Here is a 25,508-nt window from a genome sequence, read left to right as displayed (position 1 = left end):
GGTTGCAGGAGATCCGGTCGCGGCTATATTTCTGGATGCAGAGAAGGCCTTCGACAGGGTCTCTTGGGACTATTTATGGGAGGTAATGGAGCAATATGGAGTGGGTAGAGGGTACATCAGAGCAATACAGGCTGTCTACTCCAACCCTACGGCCAGAATAAGAATAAATAAAGGGTATACTGAGACTGTACAGATACAACGAGGGACGCGTCAGGGCTGTCCAGCATCACCACTACTATTTGCCCTATATATAGACCCCATTTTACGGAGACTGGAAGAAAATAATAGGATACCCCCAATTGTTCTGCATGAGAATAGATATAAGGTATTTGCGTACGCAGATGATGTGGCTGTCATCACCAACAAGCCAGATATAGCAATTCCAGAGATAGAAAGAGAAGCATCAAATTTTGGAGAACTTTCAGGATATAAAATCAATAAAGGGAAGACCCAGATAGTACAGAATAACCAGATGATATTCCAGGATAGTAGAGTTGTGAAGGAAGCAACGTACTTAGGAATAAAAGTGACGGCAGATCTGGATGCGTTGGTAGACCTTAACATTAGACCATTATTAAGTAAAGTCAAAGAGAACACAGAAAGAATGCATAGATTACATTTGACATTGATGGGAAGAATAAATGTAATCAAAATGATAACATTCCCCAAATTTTTATACCTATTTAGGGCAATTCCGCTATATTTTGATCATAGTTGGTTCAATAAGATAGAAGCTACGGTGAATGCATTCATTTGGGCACAGGGCAAAACCAGAAGAGCATATAGACATCTTACAGTATCAAGAGAAAGAGGTGGGTGGGGGGCGCCTGATTTTAGATTGTATTATTGGGCGGTAGCTTTGCAGTACTTTCAGGGATTAATTGGTGGTGGTAACTCCGAACAAGGAGGTAGGGCACAAGGGTTTTTTAATGTTTACACGGTGTTGTTAGGGGATGGGGCAATAAATGGATTCTTGAATACAGTTGATTTCACATATTTCAAGCACACAAGATTTAAAACTCTCAAAGCTGCATATAATATCTGGAGGACGATATCAAAGAAAATAGGGATAGGAAGATACAACAGGTACACACGGCTGTATAATAACAGATCCCTCCCGGGGGAGATATTTAGAGATACAGTAATGAAGGGGTGGGAGGATAAAGGGATCAAGAGAATTGGGGATTTATTGGATCAACAGGGCGGAATTATGCAGTTTCATGAGATACAAAACATTTTTAGGGTAGGGAATAATAGTTTCTTTAAATATCTTCAGGTTAGAAGTTACCTTGCAAATAAACAAGGTGGATCTTTGGGTTTTGGTTCATGCTGTATAATGGATTATATAGAGAACAGTGATCACTGCACAATTCGTTGTCTATATGCAGAATTGGGAAAGTATAAAAGTGATGATAGGGATAAATATGTGAGGAAGTGGGAGGGAAAAATTGGCTTAAAACCAGAGGGCTTTCAATTATCGCTTGATTTGGGCCGAACCACTTTATGCTCTTCAACCTTACAATCACAGCACTACAAAACTTTGTACTCATTGTATTATACTCCGGCAAGGATTGCACAATGGGGAGGTACAACAGGAACTACGTGTTCTAGGTGTGATGCTAAGGATGCAGATATAATTCATGTATTCTCAAAATGCCCGCAATTGTACTCTTTAAAAAATGATATTGAAAAATGTATTGATGTTTCATTAGGCTATAAAGTCAAGCTGACAGATGAATTATTGTTGCTGGGGGTGGTGACAGGGGAAGATGTTATTCCTATTGAGTTTATGTTTATGGTAGCCGCGGTATTTCGTATATGTGTTGCAACATTATGGCTTGATAAAGCACCACCAACGTTTCAAATGTGGATTGCTAGACTATTGGCTACATATAATATGGAGAAAGCAATATATGACAGGAAAGGGAAAAAAGGAAGATCTCTGGGCAAGAGGATTTGGGACCCAATTGAGAATTGGAAAAATAGACCGATAAGGTAGGGAGGGGAGGAGGTTAGGAAGGCTTATAAAGTATAAGATAGTAGCTGGAAGGATTCGGAAAGCTGGAGATTATTGTTAGTATTGTTTATTTGAATTTGGATGTTTACCTTTTCTTCTTTTTTTGTAGTGGGAAATGAAATATGTCAGTATTTGCGAACGTTTAATTGAATAATGCGTGTTGTAAATGTAACCGTGATTTTTGAAGAAAATAAAAAATTTTAAATATCAAAAAAAAAAAAAAAAAAAAAAAAAAAAAATTCTGTGACTGTTGAGAATGCATTAAAGCATTGGAAACATTTGTGTTCCTAATAGTACCTTAGACCAACAAGATCTGTATGTGGGGAAGTCTCATTAGCTATCATTCAGAGAATAGCCATACAGAATTATTTCGCATCTTCTTTTTGATTTATAGAGAAGCAAATCATTCCTGTAAAAACATCAACAATATTTTTAATACCACTTGTAGATTGGCACATTTGTTTTACTGATTCAAGTCAGGAATACAGATGAGTTAAAGTCTTACAGAAAGGGTTATGTGTATTTTGTAGAGGGAATTCTTTCACTAAAGGTAAGTACAGAATAAGATTAACAATCACATTACTTTAGCAGATAATGCCATTTGCATGAGTAAATTGAAAGCTTAAAATTTCAAGGTGGTGTTCTTTTTTTATTTTTTTTACACAGTTGTTTATTGTCCAAAGGCTGAATATTTGTGAATATTTCTCTCCTTGTCATATATATTTTCGGTTTAAACACAACCGGTTATTCTCGAAGAGAAGGAGTGTGTATTCTTCGCAAACAATTGCATTTACGTATACATAAAGTGACTGCATTAATCGTTATGTTATTAATGTCTACAGTATATAGACCTTTTAATGTTTTGACACAAGATAAATTAACATATGCCATACCTTCTCTGAAAACAGTTGAGCCAATGGTAATTAATGCATAGTCCAAGCTTAGACCTTGAGATTTGTGGGTTTGTGTATTGTAAGCAGTTCCTGGGCTGAACACAGACAGGCAGAGGACCCCGCGAATGGGCTGCTGGACCAGGGGCCATAGGGGCGAGAGAAGTAGTGCTCTGGCTGGGCAGGCGGCATGCTGTGGAACTGGTTGGCCACACTGTTGGGTGTGCCGATCAGGCCTCAGATGCTAGACTGAGAGGTGTAGCTCTGACAACCATGTAGAATGCCCACTGAGTTAGCCAGAGGGTGATGGAGGACTGTCCTGTCTAGAGGGTAGCTGCAGCAGGAGAACAACTGACTTCTGAGGATGGCACCTTTGTGGTGGGTGCTGGGGACCCACTGATAGCGTTACCGAGTTGAGGGCTCTGGAGAGCACCGTAAGCTGCAGAAGAAACCGTGCACTTTGCCCTGGTATCTGGAGATGCACAGGCGGAACACGAGCAGACAGAATCCTGGACTACAAGAGAGAAGAGGCATCAGGGCCCTGCGGTGGAAGTGGGGAGGGTGAGCCAAGCGCTAAACCACCCAAGATGGTGGCTGCCTGAGCAGTGGGTAGGCCAGAGAATTGAATGACCGACAGCTCTGAGACAGGCAATGGACCCGGTGAGGATTTCCAGTGAAAGCCCCTGAACATTAGATGGTTGATCTAAGAGGTGCGGCACTCCAGAGGTGGCTGGGGGAGAGCAGAGCTCTGGGACTGCCTGTAACGTGGAGGTGCCCTGACCGGACTCTTCTGATAAGCAGAACTACCATTATTGCTGACCTGGTTGGAGCCCACTTAGGTCTTCTGCATGAGTGGCAGGGCCCAGATGGAGAGCTGCCGGCCATTGAGGGGGCACCTCAGGAGGGCTGCTGGATGCCTGGAGGTGTGCTCTATGCAGCAGCTGCTGGTATGAGGCCGATAGAGACCCCCACCTGGATGCCCTGTAGTAGGTGGGGCTTATGAGGAGGAGTTGCCAGGTGCCCCCCGGAGATCGTCAATGGTACACCTGGTCATGAGGCTGAAGGTGAGCGCAGAGCTGGCCGACTGAACTCTGCAAGGCCGCATGGGGAATGAGGAAAAGATTGAGGTGGGCCGTGGGCTCCTCTTGGGGCCCTTAGCCGACTGTTGCTGAAACTGTATGACCTCCGGTGACTGCCCGCCCCGGTTGCAGCAGAGAGGGGAATGTTGTCCAGGTGAATGGGGTCCACAGGAGGGGAAGTGCTACTAGGGGGTGACTACTGAGACACCCCTTCCCCCAGACAGAAGGGGGCCTGTGAGTACTTACACTCACAAGGAGAGGAGCATAGGTCTGCAACTCACATTGGGTGATGCCATCTTCAGGGCTCTGGCGGCTGATTGCCACCTCTGAGTGGTGGGACGCCTTAGAGGGACAGTATGATTCTTTTGGGGTGAGGCCTGCCACAATCTGCAGGCCCCAAAACTGCACTATGGCCTGTAGGGATGTGATCTGGGGGTGAGAACCATTGAAGAGCAGCAGAGCTGTATTGGGATGAGCTGAGGGCCCCCTGCGCACAGTTTGGTGACCGGCCCTGCCCCCGGGGAGCGCTGCTTTCCCTGACAATCTGGGTGAGGCAGTGAGGTGTGGCGGCCTGAATAGGGACAGGCTTCTGGCAGACATGGGGGAAACATCCAGGAAACGCCGGCTGGGAAGTAATCACCCACTATTATTATCAGCTCAAAAGGATGAAGAGGAAAGGCTTGGATTGCCCCCTTGGGTGGATCCCCAGGATAAATCAATGCTCAATTATACCATGCAGGCTATTAAGACATCTCGCGAAGTGCTTGGGACAAAGATTGAAACTATAGGTGCTGACCTCAGCCTCTTAAAGTATGACGACTGATGTCTAGATGAGAGGGTCACCTTTAGCGAGTGGACACTGTCAGATATACCCCCAGAGATTGCAAACAATGCTGTCTCTTATGGAAAAGAGGGTTAAGACCCCGGAACTGCATGCAGAGGACAGCGAAAACCGATCCTATAGGAACAACATATGGGTCATTGGGGTTCCCGAGAGCGAGTGGAGGGTACCAGCATGTGACATACCTGGGAGATTGTCTACGTAAATAAGTGGCACCAGTGGGCCTTTTCCCCATTTTATGCCTTAGAGAGGGTGCACAGAGTGCCTGCATGCCCTCCTAGACCAGGGGTGCCCCCATGCCCAATAGTGGCTAGGGTCCTTGACTATAGGGATCGTGCCCATATAATGATGCAGGCCCACCTGCGGAGGTGGACTTACAGCTCGATAACAAAAAGATAATCATATTCCCAGATTTCACAAGGGAAGTCTGGAAACAGCAATCCACCTTTATTGAGGTCAAGAGGTGGCTCCAACAGCTGAACGTTCCCTATGCCAGGCTATTCCCACCTGGTGTCCAGTTCTTCTTAAACCTGCAGGACACATGGAACTGGATTTAATCAAGGCCGTAGTTTGGAACGGAAGAGGGCTCTCCACAGGCTATACCTCATTGACAGAAGACAGGGTACGTGAACAAAGGAGCCCCATGCGCGAATGTCATAATGCGCTGAGGACTGTCACAGCGATCAGCAAAACTTGTGCATGCCTGCACTCTTCACTCAGCAAGCAGGGAGACCAGCATTCTGAAGGCAAAGGACATTGGCTCTTCAGAAGATACAGACTCTGAGTTGCCTAAGATAACCCCTGGCATGGCGAACAAGATCATTTGGGAGGGGTCTTGGAATAGCATGGTGTACTGACTGCACTTGAGAAAGATGTTTATAATGTTCATGAGCCTCCTGCCCCCACTATTTGTTACTTTTTCAAATCTAGAAGGAGTGCTGTTTGCGATTTTATTATGTCTAAAGTGGGGGAGCCAGAGTGAGAGTGTTCTGTTTAGCCTTTGGCCACTCTATTTTGCCCATTGTTTTAGTTCCATGGGTACTCCCGCAATTGGACACCAGTTGGTTTCATGTTTAGATTGGATTTGCACTTTAACTGTCCTGAGGAGAGCGTGTTTGGGGTTATACAGTTTGTTTACTGTTCACTTGGGGTTTTGGTGAGCCTGGCAGGCTGAGATTGACACAGCTGCACAGTGGAAGGCGGATGAGAGTAGGGCATTGAGGGCCCTCAGGGAGTGGAGATTGATATTACAAATCCGCAAATGGCACCCCCGTAGACCATAAATTCCCTTTTGTGGAATGTCAGGGGGATGAACTCCATATCTACATGACACAAAGTGTATGCTGATCTTGCTCGGAGGGGGGTGCAGATTGCCCTATAACAAGAAACACATTTAAGGGCCAAAGAGGGGACTGCTTTACAGTGCAGATGGCGTGGGCAAGCATACTATATGGCTTACTCTGTTTCGCTAGGGGAGTATTGTTGTGGGTTAACCTGGAGTACCATTTCAGCTCACTGGCCACCTTTTTGGACCCTAAAGGGTGCTATGTAGTGGTTTCTGGCAGGCTACACAGCATTGATGTCACCATTTGGAGCCTATGTGGTCCAAGGGTAGTTTCAATTCTAGCGACCCCCTCAAGAGCAATGGCACCACACCTAATGGGAACGTTAATATTGGGGGAGACTATAACTGAGTGCCAGAGGTAGGACTGGATAGATCTCACCCTCCCACTTGGAGACTAAAATCAGAATCTCTGGAGGACCCCTTTCTTCAGGCCATGATCGAACGGCTGTTGGGCAGTATTTTGTGAGGATGAGGGCACAGCATCGAACCACAAGTAGTATGGGATGCATTCAAGGCAGTGATCTGGGGCAGATGCATCTCAGAAGTTGTAGGCATCCAGGGGACACAACAGCAGGAGACTTTGGCCGCAAAACCGCTATTGTGGGACAATGAGCAGCATAGTCCCAAAATTTGGGAGGCACAGGAACCACTAATAGAGGCCAAAGAAAAAGCGGCCCAACAGGTCGAGAAAAATTGAGATTCTTTGACTACAGGAATTATACGATCCGAGAGCATGCAGAGAGGGATCATACCATGGAAATCATGGCATGGTTGGCCAATCTCAGCAAAGGAGGCTAGGTAATTTTTGGCGCTTGGGGAGGAGTAGTCTCCCCTTCTTTATCAGCAAAAGGATATCAATCAGGCATTCTATGATTATTATGCTGATCTATATCAGATCAGGGATGACATGCATGGATGCTTACATTGATAACTTCTTGCAACCGGTAGTCATGTTGACTGTGACTGATGCTGTGGCGTACTCCCTGGCAGGGGATATTGAGCTTCACAAGGTCAGGAAGGCCATTAAATCTATATCCAGGAACAAGCCTCCAGGCACAGACACATTGCCAGTGGAATTCTACTCAATGTATGCAGAGGAGATAGGCCCCCAGTTGGTGGAATTATACAACTCGGGCAAAAAGAGCTGGTAGGCTCCCTGCAACAATGCGAGAGGCCCTAGTTGTGCCCCTTATAAAACCCTGCAAACCAGCTTCTGATAAGATAGTCTATAGACTGCTCTCAATTCTTAATTTGTATAATAAGATCTAGAGTAAGAACCTGACTATGCGTCTCCTACCACATATGACAGCACTTGTTAATCAAGACCAAGCAGGATTTATCCCTGACCCCAACACAGCCTTCAATGTCTGGAGACTCTTGTGAGTGTTAACGGCTGGCTTGCACAACAAGGGAGAAGCTGCAATATTTGCAGTAGACATGGAGAAGGGCTTTGGCCTGGGACCTGGGTTCATGGCCTGGACTAGCCTGCTCTACACAGACTCGATGGCTCAATCTTAGACAGCTATCGGGTGGGAAAGGTACCAGACAGGGGTGCCCTTTGTTACCCCTGCTGGAGGTTCGGGGCGAATAGCACCATATCGCATTATATGCCACGGATCTTCTACTTTTCCTCTGTACTGTAAGGGAGGACTTCGTAGGAGCAAAGGAGCTCCTTATGCATCTAGGGATGGTCTCGGGATTACTGGTCAACTGGCGAAAATTGTGCCTGTTCTGATGTTCTCTGGCAGGGATAGACCAGTAATAGTACGGGACATGGTGTGGGAGTCCAGATGTCTACCATATCTGGGGTAAAAATGTATCACAACGCCACTGAACTACTTGAGGGAAATATTGGGAACGCTATCAGGAGAGGAAGGGCAAGCATGGAATTCTGGACTTCACATCCTTTGTCTGTGATCGGTAGAGTCACTCTATTGAAAATGGTAGTGTTGCCATGACTGCTAAATTTTTTTGTAGTCCACCCGGTATGAATCCCAGCAGGTGTATTCTGAAACCTCCGCTCATTGATAGTTGGGTTTATCTGGGAGTCAGGCAGTCGCAGAGTGGCACTGTCCACGGTTCAGAGTCTGACTGCAGAGGGCGGCCTGCCTTTCCCCGACTTGGAGTATTATTACCTGGAAGCAAAACTATAATGCCTGATGCAGTGGGTGGTGGGAAGAGTCTGACGAACAGGGAATTTGGGCTCCTGGGTGCCGGATCTTTGTCATCTATCTCACTTGGTGCTGCAAGTACTAGCCCCGGGAACATTTGAGATATCATCAGTGATGTCATCAGTGATATCACTGACCATGTCATGACTGATGTGATATGTGACGTCATCAGCAGTGCATTGCGGGGGCGTGAGTTATAGTTAGCTATAACGGGGTAATTTCTATGCTTTTGTGCAAGAGAAATGTCCAACTAACTATAACGTCCCTGAAACCTATGTTTTTTTCATTGAATTTCTAAGGTTTTTTAAATGTTAATTTCTAACTATAACGTGCCTGAAACCTATGTTTTTTTCAGTGAATTTCAAAGATTTTTTAAATGCTAATTTCGATTGATAATGTTAATTAAACCTATGGCTTTTTCAGTAATTTTGAAATTTATTTTTGTGATATTTTGTAACTTTAATATCCTAAACATAGTTTTAGTAATTTTTTTTGTTTGTCATTAAATAATATAATGTCTTCTGTTTTCTTAAATATTAATATCTTTTTTTTTTGTTGAGAGAAAAGTGGAGTTGCGCACCCATCATGTACCTATCTCGGTGGGTGTGCGGATTCAAGCTGCCATATTGGTAAAGTCGTGATGGATGCCCGTTTCAGCCAGCCCACTCCACTTATGCTCACAGGGAGGGAATTACAATGCTACGTGTCCCAGGACTTCCCTGTGAGGATCTGCTGATCATAGGTCTAGCTGTCAGCATGCCACAGCCACTCCCTCATGGCTGGTTAACACCCATACCATACCCATGCCATGTGACCCTGCCAATAAAAAGGGCCCAACGCATGTGCTTGATGCCTTTTCCACTCTCTATCTGGGTGTATCCATGTGGTTATTATGTTGATGGCAGCCGAGGCCCTTTGCTCGACATGGGCCTCCCGCAACGTGGAGTTGAATGAGGTGCACAGAGTTGGTGGCAGCCGAAGCACTTTGCCTGACACCGGCCTCCTGCCACATGGCGATGTCTTAAGGTGCACAGAGTTGGTGACAGCTGAGACATTTTGGCCGACAGGGGCCTCCCGCCACGTGGCGATGACTTGAGCTGCACTGAGTTAGTGCCACCAGAGCTGAGAGGGTGTGCAGCCTGCGATGATGCGTAGGCCTCGATACACCATCCTGGCAATCAAGACCCGATTTGAATTGTGAGCTCAGCTGGACTGCTTGCATGCCAAATGCAGCTGGCTGTACAGACATGACACCTCAGCGTGGTGCAGCAGGAAGCACGGGGGGCCTGTGCCGCAGAATCCAGCGACAACGGAGGAGGTTGCTCGGCACGTGGTGGGCCCTCTTGGAGACACGCCAGTGGTGGCAGGTGAGCATTGAGGTCTGTATGCGCAGAGTCGGGAAGTCATCGCTGGGCGGCGGACTGGTCTGGGGACCAGGGCTGGGATGCTTGCGAAAGAAGTAGGAATCATGCACTCTGCCTGAGAAGTTTGCGACTACATTAGTGTACAGGCCCCAGTGGTCCAATTTTACCTGCACTTTGTTGAAATGCGTGTGGTTTCTGTTGCGGTGATTGTGTGCAGTGTCGGCAGGGGGCACAAGTAGTACATGTGTGCAGTCAATTGCCCCCAACACGTGCAGGAAGCCTGCTATGGCGTGGTTACCTTGCTTGGTCTCCAGCTGTTCCAACGCAGTGTGGGTGAAATGAACATGCAGGTGTATCAAGCTGAAACGCACCATGATGCTTACAGGTATGATCAATCCTGCATAATGAGACCGTAACAGAAGGTCGTGTGGTTGTAACGTTCCTTTTCTTTCCTACGAAAGTTACGACCACACAAACTTCTGTTACGGTCATTTTGTGCAGGATTGATCATACCTGTAAGCATTCCGGTTTGTCCAAGTGCAATACATTGTACCATACTACGTTTGTGACCATACTAATGCTTGCCCATTGTCTTCATTTATCCAACAGGTTTCTGAATACGGAGTTTTGGGATTTACAGGATGATCTACAGTTATTTCGGTCCACAAGTTGCCCTGATGATGTTCCCCGTTGGGAATGTCACTCGTTGTTTGATGTTTTTGTGTTGTTAATTTATGTAGTTCTAATAAAGTACTGTTTTTCCACTACTGTTGACTACTAGACTTCATGACCTGGGGCCCCCCCATTTCAGTGACTACAATCTTGGATCTGGAGCACAGAGGCATCAAGCTACAGCTGGGGTTGGGGTTGGTTGTGGAGGAATACTAAGAATTGGGACGAGCGGGTGGTGCGGATACCGGGGCCCTATGTTGCTTTTGTGGACATGCATCCAAGACGTGTGAGGAAGTTTAATAGGGCTGGCTGTGAGACTCCTCCGGCTCTGGCAGTTGTTAGTTGGAAGGTACCAGAGGCCAACAGGTGCAGCAGCTTTATCTGCGGAAGGATGTTGATTGCCCGCTGTGTTGGTACCGTCAGCCTGTGGGCAATGTGGCAGTGTGCATCAACTTGAGAATGGGGCAACAATTCTTTCGCCACTTTTGCTGCACTAAAGTGCAGATAACTAGGCGATAAGTCCACACTGTTGGGTTATAGGGTGACTCTAAAACAAGCCTTTGTGTTTATTAGGACTTTGTTGTGGCTACAAGCAAATCTTAAGAAAAAAGATAAAAAACAAGATAAGTGGGCAGGGTACAAATACCCTGACCCCATAAGCCTGCTCAGGGGATCCCACAAAAACCCCCAGAGCCAAAAAATGATGATTATTATTTATTTATTTTTAAGTGGCTGGGTGCGCGATTCCGGACGAAAAAATAAAAAAAAACAATTGCTCGCATTCTCAAGGACTTATTGCAGAGTCATCTGCACTTTAGAGCAGCAAAAGTGGCGAAAGAATTCTCATCCCATTCTCAACCTGGTGCAAACTGCCAATATCGCCAGTTTTCCAGCGATAGCTTCCGCAATAAACATCGCCACGAATGAGAGCGACAACTAATGCTAATTATATGCAGAGTAGGCGTTCCCGTGCAAAAAAAACACAAAAACACCACTTCACGATATTTCAACGACCAGCCAAATCTGCGATGCGATCCAAAAACAGGCGAAATGCCACGAGAGCAGTAAGCATTTAACATCTGCCTTTTACTGGTGTAAAGCAGGACGACTACCTACAGTATGAAAGGGAGCTCAGCCCAGAGCCACATCTGAACACCAACACATGTCATAGAGCTACTGGTCATGCAGCTCCTACACCCAAGAAGGCCACAACACCCACCGCCACCACCCCAGGACTTCCCCCCAGACCACCCCCCCCACTACCACTGAGGCAGAGCAGAACAGAACAGCGGACCTCTCCAAAATGACATGGCTCCTCAGCCACACAATAGCTGAATGTTGGGAGAGGTGGGATCCAAGTATGTGTGAAGGAGGCAAGTCAGCATCAATCACAATGCACACAATGGCAAGTGTAGAGGTGATGTGTTGGACAGAACTCACTACGCAGAGCACAGACCTCTCCATGTGAACATATACTGCTGGTGTTATTAGTGTTGTGGACAGTGGACGCAACCATGTAACCTCAGGCAGTAGGAAGATCACGGTCATGTAGCTGTGTCATCCCCCTGTAAGCGGAAGCAGAGTGGGCTGATCCAACGTACGTACACAGGAGTGTGAATAAATAGGCCGGGGCTCTGGGCTTGGTTCACTTCTGGAAAGGCCAACGCATCTGCCAGAGTGGGGTCCCTCACCCTACCACGAGTCCACCGCCATGACCGCCGACCTCTTCGACACAGGCCCCCTGAGAACCCAGCAGCACAGCACCACAGAGTTATGTCTGTACAGACTACTGGCTTCGATGTACACCGTGGACAGCAGGGCTCACAATTCAGATTGGGTTATGATTGCAGATGACGCAGTCCAGTAGTCCACAGACATTGCTACCAGTGCTGCCCACCCAGACCACGCATCATTGCAGGCTGCGCACACACTGAATGCTTCTGGTGCCACTAACTGTGCAGCTCAACTCAACGCCATGTGGATTTGGGCCCTTGCTGACCGCTGCCTCCGGCCTACACTGCGGACAGCAGGGCTCACAATTCAGATCGAGTTTTTTGCAGCACACATAGAAAGAGGAAAAAGAGGAGAAATAAAGTTATTTCTCCTAGTTACTCCACTCCTGGGGAGGCACACAGTCTTGAAGATTTCCCAGGTTTATAGATTCTTGTAAATGCTGGAAATGTGTCAAAACCCATGGGTGTTGCATGGGAAAACCCAATGCAATGCCCATGGAGCGCCTCCTTGATGTAGAGTTAGGCAACGCAGCGATTTACACTGCTTTGTCTTACTCCACATCTATGAGGCCATGCAAAGCCAAGTAGGGTGGCTTTGCATCACCTCAAAGATATTATTGAGAGGCCTGCACCACTGGGTTGTCATAAAAAGTGAGGTCTCTTGTAAATGAGGACTTTATCTATCTGTAAACTCTGTCAAAAAGAATTGAAAGCAAGGAGACAGGTAACAGTAAATCTAATCTGCTTAATTAGTTGCAAAGTAAGCATTTTAAACTATCTTATGGTGTAAGGCACCTGCTGCAGATATCTTTGTGGACCCAGTAAATCCCAGGGAAGAATAATAATGGTAAAAATAACTTTGGAGGATAATACATTTGCTGGAGAGACCTGTGTTTTCTCTATTCAAGTTTGACAAAGTATTGTAGAGGGTTAATGTGTCTCCTGCAAAGCACATCATCTAAAATGCAGACAACAGACTTTTATTTTATGTAGCTGAGTTAGTGCTTTTAACACGGATATTCTTTTGTTACTTGCACTTCATAAATTGTAAACCTTCTAATATAGCACAGTGAGCTAGAAAGAACATGACTACTTCACCTTGTAACCCTCACTGTCGTTTGTAACACATTTTGCTTTTACACAATTAAATTATTTATTGTCAATGTATAATGTGTAGGTGTGATGCAAAGCGCTCTGACACCCTGCATTGGGATTAGTAGTGTTATAAATTATTATATTTTTCCCTATCTGACTCTGCCAACCCTGCATTTAATGGGATCTTGGTCTATCGCCCTCCGGGCCCAAGAGCAGGTTTTGGGCTGAAACTAATGCAGGTTCAGGAACCCTACTTTGGCCGACAAAATCTCACTATTCTAGGTGACTTCAATTTTCACCTAGAGTTATTGGAGGCTCATGACACTATTTCCTTGGTGGAAGTAATGTCAGCCTGTGGACTCACCCAATTGGTGAATGGTCCCACCCATCGAGCGGGGCACACGCTCGATGGAATGTTTTCTAATGATCAAAGGGTGACAGTTACCAACCCTTTCCATCTTTCTTGGTCGGACCATCTGGCCGTTCCCTTCAATATGACCTATCTGACGCCGGACTCTGCTAGAAGGGTCTCGAGCACTATGGAAGTGCGAAGAAACTTTAAAAAGATCAGGGAAGATTCTTTCCATCCGTGGACATCTAGTCTGTCCATTACTCGGGAGATGGACGCTTCCACAGCGGTCGCTAAATATGAAAATACCATCTCGGAGGCCCTAGAGGAGCTGGCTCCAGCTAGGTCTTGTTACTCTGCTAGGAAAAGACCTTCAGCTCCCTGGTTCTCAGAACAACTAAGGCTCCGTAGACAGGAAGTAAGGAGGCAGGAACGCTTATGGCACTCTAGCTGGGTCCCTAAGGATAGAGAAGCTCATAAGGTCCTGCTTAAAAACTACAAATTGGAAGTGATTAAGACCAAGCAAGAATATTTTACGGCCCTCACTTCCTCACTTTCATCTCCTAGAGAACTTTTTAGGATTGTCGATTCCCTTACCTCCCTCCAGACCCCTGACCCTGTGGTTGCCTCACAGGAATTGTGCAACAAGATAGCTGCCTTCTTTCAGTCTAAGATCGCGGACATCTACACTGCCCTGGAGGCTCAAAGACCCTTTACCGCCGTGCCCTTGGTGCCTGCTCTTTTTGAGCCTGATGATGTTGAACCATCTCGACATCAGGATCTGGAATCCTTTCCTCCTCTCTCTTGTCAGGATCTTGAGATCCTGCTCAACAAAACCAAATCTGGCTCTCCGCTAGATGTCTGTCCGCTAAAGATCCTCAAGCAGTGCAGAGAATCTCTCCTTCCCCCACTAGTTGACATCATGAACAGGGTGATGAAGGAAGGCATTTTTCCCCAGCAGTGGAAGAATGCTGTAGTAATACCTCTGCTTAAGAAGCCCTCTCTGGACCCTGGGGTGTTAAAAAACTTTCGCCCCATTTCACTGCTCCTGGCTCCCGCGAAGATGTTAGAAGCCCATTTGAACAAACATCTGGCTGCATTCGTGGAGAGCTCGGGCTGTTTGGATCTTTCCCAGCATGGATTCAGGAGGGAACATAGCACCGAGTCTGCCCTCACCATAGTGCTGGATAATATCCGCACCAGGGTTGATGAGGGACAGACCTCCCTCCTGATCCTTCTAGATCTCACAGCTGCCTTCGACACCCTATCCCCCTCGGTGTTAACATCTCGACTGAGGGAGATTGGGGTTCACGGGTCAGCCCTGGGACTCCTTTCCTCTTTTCTCGATCATAGAGAGCAAAGGGTCATGCTGGGATCGTTTCTATCTCCATCCCTGTCTGTGCAATGTGGGGTCCCTCAAGGGTCAGCGCTTAGTCCTACCCTTTTTAATATCTATGTGACCCCCCTTGCCAGACTTATTAGATCTTTTGGGATGGAGGTAGTTTCCTATGCGGACGACACCCAGATCCTAGTCTCTCTCTCCCAGTCAGTTACGTCGACTGCCGCCAATTTTAGATCTTGTATGGAGGCAGTCGGCCAGTGGATGATTCACAACTCACTAAAACTGAATGGGGAGAAGACGGAGGTGATGGTATTCGGAGGAAAGGAAAAGATCTGGTCTGCTGAGTGGTGGCCGAACTCGCTGGGCGTATGTCCCGATCCTACCTCCTCAGCAAAAAATTTGGGGGTTATGATCGACCCCACCCTTAGTATGTGCCAACAGGTCAACAGGACTGTATCGACCTGCTGGGCGATTATCCACATTCTAAGGAAAATCAGGCACTATTTGTCACTCCAGGCAAGAAAGCAACTTGCCGTCGCACTTCTGGGCTCCCAGCTGGACTATTGCAATGCGCTGTATGCAGGACTGAATAAGAGTCAGCTACAGCGCTTGCAGCTGGTCCAGAATGCGGCAGCGAGATTTGTTCTTGACCTACCTAAACGTGCCTCTGCCACCGAAGCCCGGAAGCAGCTCCACTGGCTCCCCGTCGGGGACCGTATCCTTTTTAAATCCATGTGTATGGTGTACAAAGCCTTAGCTAAAACTAGCCCTACAGGCATTGGATCGATCCTGTCTCAGTATAACCCTGGCAGGAATCTCCGTTCCACTCATAAACTTCTTCTTTCTGTACCTCGTGTTAGGAAAACAAGATGGGGAGGCAAGGCCTTTTCTAACCTGGCCCCTAAATGGTGGAATGCTCTCCCTTTGGAAGTAAGGTCCCGCCCCACTCTACAAGCTTTTAGATCTGCTTTAAAGACCCACCTTTTTACACGTGCATACCTTTAGTGGTGCTCTGCAAACCTTTTGATCTGTTTTGATAGGCGCCTTGACACCTTCGGGTTTAGTTTGCGCGATACAAGTTGCCTAATAAATAAAATAAATAAATATAAATGAAATAAAACAAAGTAGTGGGAAATTGTTATTTGTGTTAATACTGGAACCCACCACCACATCCCACATTCTTGCAGTGCATGCATTTCAGGGATTGAACAACGTAAAAAGCATGCCTCTCAAGTATTTGTGAAGTGATAACAATTGGTGTGCTTTTGTTTCCTATCCCTTGTATTTGCATCTAAGTGTGAGGCTCAGATCGCTGGAAGTTAGGATAGTGAAACAAAAGGAGGCCTGATGGCCCCTTTAAATTCAGCCTTTCTTATGGGCTCAGCTGGAGTCTGAAATTTGAAAGCCCCCTAGCTGTCTGCAAGTTGCTGCTGTAAATGAAAGCAGACAAGGTGCAGGTGCTGCTGAATCTAGTCCCGGTGTCTGAAAATTACACCGAGGCAAGTTCATCATATTTGAGTGGGGTCCACGTCTTGCAGGGTGGATGGCGTTCATCCTGTGAAAATAGTGGGTTGCCGCTGTGTACTTGCCTGTACCCCTGACTTGTGTCCTGGATCCAAGTGAACCTGAGTTACAGCCACCACCTGTTTCCGACAAACAACTAAGGGCCTCATTACGATATCAGTCGGAAAACGTTCTGACTAACTTGGTGTTGGAATGGTTTCCGACCAAATATGATTTGGGGAGTCTGACCGTCTGATTACACTGTTTCCGAACACCATTCAGTCAGATTCCCATTGACTTCAATGGGAGCCTGTGTTCCTACCGACAACACAGGCTCCAATTGAAAAAAGGGGTAGTCGCGGAAATCCTTGCACCCTGTGGCGGGCACCCCTTGGTGCCTGCCACACCATGCAAGGTTGGAAAAAGGGGACCCATGGGTATGCTCAAGGGCGCCAACCGGGGGTCACCGGGTAAAGGTTGGATTCTGACAGCTGATCCGTGTCAGATAAAATAATTTGGAAAGGCTGTCCGAATCTGACATCGTAATGCGTCGATCAGAAACGCGGTCCATAAACCTGTAGGATTCGGATCCGACCGAATCGGTTTCTCTGAATGCCCGAACGGAACCGTGTCGGAATGACCAATCGTTTTCCGACTATCGTAATCGGTCAGACAGATGTGTTTCCGAGTCGGTCAGAAACGCGGGTTCCAAATCGGATTTGGACAAACCAAACCCCGTTCGGAGACTTTACAACTGACATCGTAATCGGCCCCTAATTTGTGAGTTCTACCTTTGGCTGAAAAAGACTTACTTTTTTTACCCTGCTACAGCTCTGGATTGCAATTGGTCTACTGTTCCTAGTCCTCTGGATAGGGGTAGTGACTGTCTTTTTCCTGCTACTGAATGGACATTACCTCCCAGAATGATCTGCAGCACAACATGGGAACTTGGATCTGAAACTGCATGCATCATCACACTGTGAGCAGAGAGACCTGTCCTTAGTGAGCATTACAGCAGTTCCAGTTCCTGAAGGAATAGTTTGGGACAGATTTTCCTATAATGTATATAGTCCTACTAAACTTTTTAAAATACCACATTTATTTAAAATTTATAATAGCAATATCATCACCTCTATTACTTTCTCTGATGATTGGGACTTTGAAACTGTAAATACTATGCTGTCTGATTAAGAACAATCTACTGCATTTTCAAATGATGAACTCTGTGATGTTACATCTAATTTTGACACCATAATTTGTTATTAACACTATGGTCAACAGTTCTTGCATATGGTGGGTACCCCACGTAAAGTTTTCACTTTCCATCAATGGGAACTTTGCCCAACACCATTGAAAGCTAGTTCAACAACATTTGCACAGAAGTTTGCTTATTTTTCTGGGTTTAACAGTTCAGACCCAACATCTTATTATTATAAGCTTGCACCTACACCTGCAGAGAACAATATGCTCACTAATACTAAGCTGATATACTGTGCTTCCTTTATTGCCCAGCTGTCTCTACATGGTTTTGACTTTTGGAAAGACACTATAGACAAAAAATCTGTCTGGGGGACTAAAGAATGGCAAGTTCTGGGAAGTGACGCCTTATTTCGAGCATGCCTCATACCACATCAGAAAATCTTCCTGAATGGCAGAGTGCAACAGACTTCCTGTCTTGGATTAGCCAAGAACAAGAACTTGAGCACACATCATATACACTTGCTTACATACTTTGAGGGTTGGCAAAATTACACACAACACAGTGAGGATACATTAGATGCCATGCTACACAATGGATCGTACACTTCATCAGATCCCAATTGGAAGGGATGGTTTGGCCTATCAACACAAATATGTGTCAATCAAGATTCAAGGGGTACCATTAAAGGGTTTAGTATCCATAGGCCTGACAAGCACTATGTACAATCAGAACACACTGGGTGGTGACATCTTACAGTGTTGGGAAGTTATGCCTAGAGTGGCTAAAGACCTCAACACAGTCCCAAATGAAACAATGCTTGTCCCTTCTCTCAAATGACATGGATCTTGGGATTTTTGTAAGGTCCCAAGAAGCCACAACAAAAGCGCTTCTTGTACACTATTTACAAAGAATTGTGGAAACTCTCTCAACTGGAGGCTGCTGGGAGATTGCTTGAGATTGATAGGATTAACCTAGAAAAGGCTTTAGCTGTGGTTGACAATGGCATGACCACACTATCTTCCAGGATTTATTCACTGGGCAATATTGTGTCTTCTGCAATAGATATAATGGAACAGGATTTGTTTTTTTTACAACATGGACAATCGCGCCGGAGCTGAGCCAAGCTTGTAAGAACGGGGTTGGCAGCAACTGCCCCATGTCCTGCTGCTGACGGCAGACTGAATCCTCTGGCCTACCCTTCTTCTTCGCAGAGGCTGGTGCTCGTGAATGTATGACGCTACAACGCGGTCAGCTACATCGCACGCTGTAACATCGCGTCTATTATATCGCTTCCGCCATTACATCGTGATCTATGACATTGCATCCCCTTGCAACGCGATTGCATTGACTCCTATTAGCCCGAACATCAACCCGCAGTCGATTACGTCGCAGGGCAAAACAACGCGATTTCTTGTATATCCCGCATGAACCCAACTCTACCCCTGCCCCCCTTCCGGTCCCCCTCGCCACCAAATCTTCTAATTTTCTTACTTTCTTAGTATCGTATATTATTATTTGTTAAATTGCAAGTAATGCAACCCTATTTATGTAAAACTTTTATTTTCCTTTTTTTTCTGAGGAACGGGGAGGGGTGGGGGGGAGGTAGGGCTGTATAAAAGGAGCGGCCCCCCCTCCCTCCATCCATTTTGCAGTCTCTAGTCCAGTGGCCCAGACGTGAGAGCAACGCTCGTGTGCAGCGACCTCCGCCATTCGAAGTAAGTCACCTTAATTAATTGTGCATATTTACCAGAAATTACAGGCTTCACACCATGCCTTTACGCCATGGCCAGACAACGGTGGTCGAATGTTTGTAGAATATCTCTGCATAACGGCAGCATGAGCATTTTTCATATTTAGGCCCCATAATGACCTGGATGCCGACGTAGGTAAAGAAATACCTACAAACATTCGACCACCGTTGTCTGGCCATGGCGTAAAGGCATGGTGTGAAGCCTGTAATTCCTGGTAAATATGCACAATTAATTAAGGCGACTTACTTCGAATGGCGGAGGTCGCTGCACACGAGCGTTGCTCTCACGTCTGGGCCACTGGACTAGAGACTGCAAAATGGATGGAGGGAGGGGGGGCCGCTCCTTTTATACAACCCTACCTCCCCCCCACCCCTCCCCGTTCCTCGGAAAAAAAAGGAAAATAAAAGTTTTACATAAATAGGGTTGCATTACTTGCAATTTAACAAATAATAATATACGATACTAAGAAAGTAAGAAAATTAGAAGATTTGGTGGCGAGGGGGACGGGAAGGGGGAGCAGGGGTAGAGTTGGGTTTATGCGGGATATACAAGAAATCGCGTTGTTTTGCCCTGCGGCCCTACCAGGTTCCTGTTTTTTTTCTGCTGGACTGGCAGGGTGGGGGTCCGTTTTACTGCTGGTGGTGGCCTGTTTTTTAGGCTGGGACAGGAGCAACCATGTTTGCTGTCTGCATTGCTTCATGTAAAAAAATAACAATTGAGGGACAGAATGAAAGCTATTCGGCACACGTGCACATGAAAAATTCATTAACACAGTCATTATTGTAAGCTGTATAATTATTAATAAAGCTGCTTCGTGATGTCCATCAATGGGTGCATGGACGATGGCTGGATGGTGGCTGAATGATGGAAGGCGGGGATGAATGATAGGTGGATGGATGGGTGAGAGGGTGGATGGATGAAGGGTGTATGATTGGACGGGTGAAAGGCTGGATGAATGGCGGATTGGTGGGAGGCTCAGGCGAGTCTCGAGCCTTGGTTCCCAGCACCAAAGTCGTCAGCGCTATCCGTGTATTTTACACGCCTTTCACTTATCCCCCTGCATTTCTATTTATAAATAATTTCCCCCAGGCCATGCACACATATTAGGAATATCACGGGCCTGTCACTAGCGAGGTGGAATGCCCCTGCAACCAAGATCCATGCTTTTTAAGTGCAAGTGTAATGCTATGTCGCTTTTTAATTTTTTTTATTGATTAAATGAATTTATGTTAAAGTAATAGCCTGCGACTGCCCCTAACCTGCGAATGCCACTGCAACCGAGAGCTGTGTTCATTGTTTATTTATTACATAAGTTCATGTTCAAGTTCAAATTTTATTTTATTAAATGACTTTCTGTTCACGTTACATAACTTCAAGTTCAAGCGGAATGCTGCTGCCTTCAATTTCAAGCGGAATGCTATGTAATAGCCTGCGAAGTGATGGTCCATGCGATGTTATAGCATGCGTCGTAATTGCATGCATTCTGAAGCCTCCTGCGATGTTCTAGTCGCGTTGCGATGGAAGCGCGATGTAATGATTTCGTTGTAACGGGTGTTTCCCGTGCTCGTACACGGAGCACCAGCGGTATTCAAGATACTCCGAGATGCGGCGTGAGTAAAATGGAAAAGTCGAGTTGGTGTCACGTTCAACCGATTTAGGAGACGGCCTCCCAGAAACGCGGCAGTTGGATGGGTTGGAAAGTGACTTTGAAGTTTATTGAGGAGATGTGCTGAGGCGCACAGAGGCTTGGAGAGTTTGCTCCTCTAGGGGTTTTTCCCCCTCCACTCCTGCGGAGCCTGGCAGGAGTCTGATATTAGCATTGTTTGAGGCGTTTAAGGATTTTGAGGCATTGACACTGGTTTCAGCTGCCGCTTAGCTGCTAGAAGTGCCCAGTTAATTATAATGGGGTGACCCAGTGACCTTCAGATCCTGGGTTCTAAAGTTTTGACAAAAAACAGTGGTTCTGTCGGATACAAAACAATTTCTTTGTTATGTTATAATTCTCAATATTCTTTACGTATTTCATATCATCAATAATGGAAATACAGTTTGCAAAAACACACAACACAGCTCTTACTTTAAATGATTTTTCTTATTATGCATATCTTGCATGAATTAATCAATTGAAAGGAGGCTGTCCAAGACAACAGTGACATTGAATCACAAACAAAGTGAAATGCTTGGGTGACTGATAGTAACAAGTGATGACCGTGCTGTACAATGGTAAAGGAGGATGAAACAATAACATACGAAAACATGAATTGATATCAGTCCATTATTTTGAATTCAATAGTCTCAACAAACACAACTATTCTTTTTTCTGTTGTGACTTTATATGGATGGATTGATAACACAACGTCGACGTTTTGACCCTAAGATGTGGTGCAGACTTAATTGCAACGGGATTGGGTCTTCAACAGGACAGGGTGATATAGGACAATCAGGTGACTTTGAAGGACTGGAAGAGTCTTCTGTAGCCTGTGAGGCAGGGGTGTCAGCCGACACCCTTACAATAGTTTCTTAGTCGGGGTTATCTTTCTGCTTCTCGCGCTGCAAGAAAGCAGTGGGGCTACACTACTCCGCCAATATGAAGGGGACGCGCCAGCTTTTAAATACGCGTAGCAAACAGAAAGAGAGAAACACTGTACATTCTCTCTGACTATAGAGAGGTACCATCCCCACGCACCTCCAGCAGTGAAAACCAATGAAGCACCTCTATTGTTTCTAGTGCGCTGCTATATTTTTCTTTTCTTTTGGGTGTCACCTATGAAAAGTTATGTTTCATATATGTTTAACGATCACAGACGTCGTTTGCCTTTTTTCTGCTCATCAGGGCTTTGCAGAGATCATGTATGAGTAACTGATACTAGCGTCAAAGGCAGCGAACCTAATATAAACAGATCTACTGTGCTGCAACTATTCATTTAGACACTAGATGGCAGCAGCTTGCAACTAACTGAAGCGTATATTATTATTAGCAAATAACATGTTGCACGGATACACTGCTTGTCGAACATCGCTCTTTGAAATGGAGCAAATTAGTCTTTGCTCAGATTTCATATTGCGAGATTTTGGCAAGACAAGTTTTGTTAATGAAGGCCTTTTCTGCGCCCACTTTTGTTGTTTATGGCTGTATAACCGTAGATTCTGACTTGTGATTGTTGAAATCAGTATAAAAGATATTACACGGCGAGCACTAGCTGAGCCGAGACGAGTGCCCCGCGGGACATCCAGACGAGCGTCACATAATTCACATAAATTGTTCGTCGTTCATGGGCTGTGAACTCTCGAGCAGCGCAGGTCTGCAGGACGAGTTTTCAACAGAACAAAACGTGCAGACATGTTTTACTGCAGATTAAAGGAAATTGTTTGAGAACCTGACGTGCAGAGAAGTGCGACAGGCCTCCTCCATCTTCCAGAAGTTAAGGACAACATTAATTTGACGTATCTGCAAATGTTTAATCGCAAAATAAGCTATAGGATGTTCTGCTTAATTAAAATATTTACTTCTAAATGGAAGACAAAGCTTGTTTCGCACCTAGAAGTAAATATAAATAAATAAAGAAATTGTAGAAACATATAAATAATATAATAAAATATAACTAAATATAGAGGAGTTGAGCAGTGAGCACTACACTCATTGGAGAACAATTCCATCGTCTTAAAGCCCTTAACTTTTAAAACGTAAAATGGTTGAGATAATTTGCTTTGCAAATTTTAAAACAACATTTTTTTTGTGGAAGTTCAGTCAAGAGTCATAGGTGGATATTCTCAAGAACGTGTGATAAGTATCTCAAAATTAGCTTAACGCAACTCTGCACAACGCAGTCTATCGCGAGAAAATGCTGTGCTAACGTTATATTCACAACACGGCGGTACCATGCGATAGTCTCACGATAAAGCGTCAAATGTCCACGATAAAGCCCCCGAGACGGCGATAAAAGTTTAAACGCCAACGTGAAAAAAGTTGCTATGGGCCCAACTGAGATAAAAAAAAATCTGCGATAAGCTGCGCCGGGCCTGCAATTCACACACGTCAGGCGGGTAAAAATCTCTATAAAAGTAGAAAAAAAACATACAAACAAAACCAAAACAACAGCGAAGCACAATGGAGGTTGCCGGAGCAAGTACAGAGGACAACCAGAACCCCACAAGCCCCACGGAGGACCAGCTTGGGACCTTGGGGTCAGGGAAGAGTCGGAAGAAGTGGTTCAGTCTGCAGGAAAACAAGACCCTGATAATGGAGTGGGTACAACACCTTAACCTCTTAAGTGCTTTGAACGTTCGGCGGCCGACGCCACCACTACCTCAAGAGTGCTGCCGTCGGCCGTTGAACGTTCGAACCTCATAGCTGCAAATGGAACGTCCAGCACTGGAGCTGGACGTTCCATAGCCGTTATGAGGATAAACTACTGTTCGTCACCTCCACTGTGTCATTGGCAACAAAAAATGGAATATGGCAGGCCATCGTGGACAAGGTGAATGCAGTCAGAGTGCTGAGGAGGACAATGTAGGAGGTCAAGAGGTGCTGGAATGATGTGAAGTGCAAAACCAGCAGAAACTCGCAAACAACCGGAAGGCAGCAATTCAGACTGGAGGTGGGAGTCCAGCGTCACAGGAGGAGCTGGATGAGATGGAGGAAATGGTGTCCACAGTCATCAGGGGGGAGATGGTGGCAGGAGTTGAGGGACCGGACACTGTTGAACATGACCTGACACAACAGCACCAGGGTGAGTAACAACCAGGGACTGGGGGGACGGGGTAGATGGGCATAATGGCACACATGCACAATAGAGTAGAGCATATCTGCAAACGAACCATGCCCCAGACCCCCATCTCCCACCAAGAGACCAATGTACCCAAGTATGCAACATCTCAGCACTGTATAAGCACAGAAGTCAAAGGCACGCTGCATGAAAGGGAGAAGGGGTGGCAAAATCAGAGCTGGAGGGGCGACTCCCCCAAAATGCAGCACGCGCACATAACATGCAGAGCACATCAACATTGACAACGATGTGGTACAAACCGCAACACGTCCGCAACAGAACAGAGGACACAACTGGTGCCGCTTGTATGTAGAGACTGGCCAATCACATTTGACATTACAGGGAAATGTGAGTTGATAATGTAGAAGTACAAACACACATCCGTGATGTTGTCGAAATGTCTACTGTCCCGCATCAAACAGGCAGCTCCTCCCAAACAGTCACAATGTACACTGGCATGCAGTCTCTATGTAAACATGTACAATGCAACAACATACATGTGAACACAATGTTAAACTGCATCTCCCCTTCGCATTGCAGATGGAAAACTAATACCTCCTGTAGAGCAGACCGAACCTCTCTTCTCTGATGACGAAGAGGACCACCACACCTACAACACCGATGCCCTCCAAGAGTTCATTGACAGCCTCCGCACCCCACCTCCAGGAGCAGGCCAGCCCATCTGCATCGATGAGACACCACCCCCTGCACAGACCACAGAGCAGGCAGCGCCCACCACCACGGCTTCCTCCCAGGACCCCCACGAAGAACACATGGCCATCTAACACCGTGTGTTGGGGTTCCAGGAGAATCTGGCTGAACAGGTGTGGGTGGGCTTCAACCGCATGGCAGACAAACTAGATGCCATACGTGGGTGTCTAAGTCCCATCAGGGACCACTCACAGTCCCTAACGAACACCCACAGTCCACTCCATGCTCTCCAATGGACATCTGAAATCGCTGGACCCCTGACTCAGAGAATAGAACAACTCTCCAGTCAGAGTGGCTCTAGCTATGTCACACTGGAATTGGGAAACATGCAGAGGTTAATGGAGACCATGGAGCAGGCCATTGCGGCAAGAGCGGCTGCCACGACTGCACACCAGTGAGTGGTAGCTGGGTTCTTCAATGACCTCAAGACCATCCTCATGGCATTGCTGCCACAAGGCCTGGCGCTGATGCATGCTGCTGCTACCACTACATCCACATCTCCGCCTCCTGAAGTGTCAGTTCTGCAGAGTTCAGCAGACATTCCACCTCCGGCCCCTGAGGTGTCACTGCCACACAGTGCAAGAGACAGAACACCACCACCCACATGTGAGGCACATGCAACAGCAGTGATGAAGATGCGGATAAACCTGCCATCGTGGTACGAAGGACGCAGTAGCA

The sequence above is a fragment of the Lissotriton vulgaris genome, chromosome 10, assembly GCF_964263255.1.
Source record: "Lissotriton vulgaris chromosome 10, aLisVul1.2, whole genome shotgun sequence".
NCBI classification, from domain to species: Eukaryota; Metazoa; Chordata; class Amphibia; order Caudata; family Salamandridae; genus Lissotriton; species Lissotriton vulgaris.
This window is presented reverse-complemented; position numbering follows the sequence as displayed.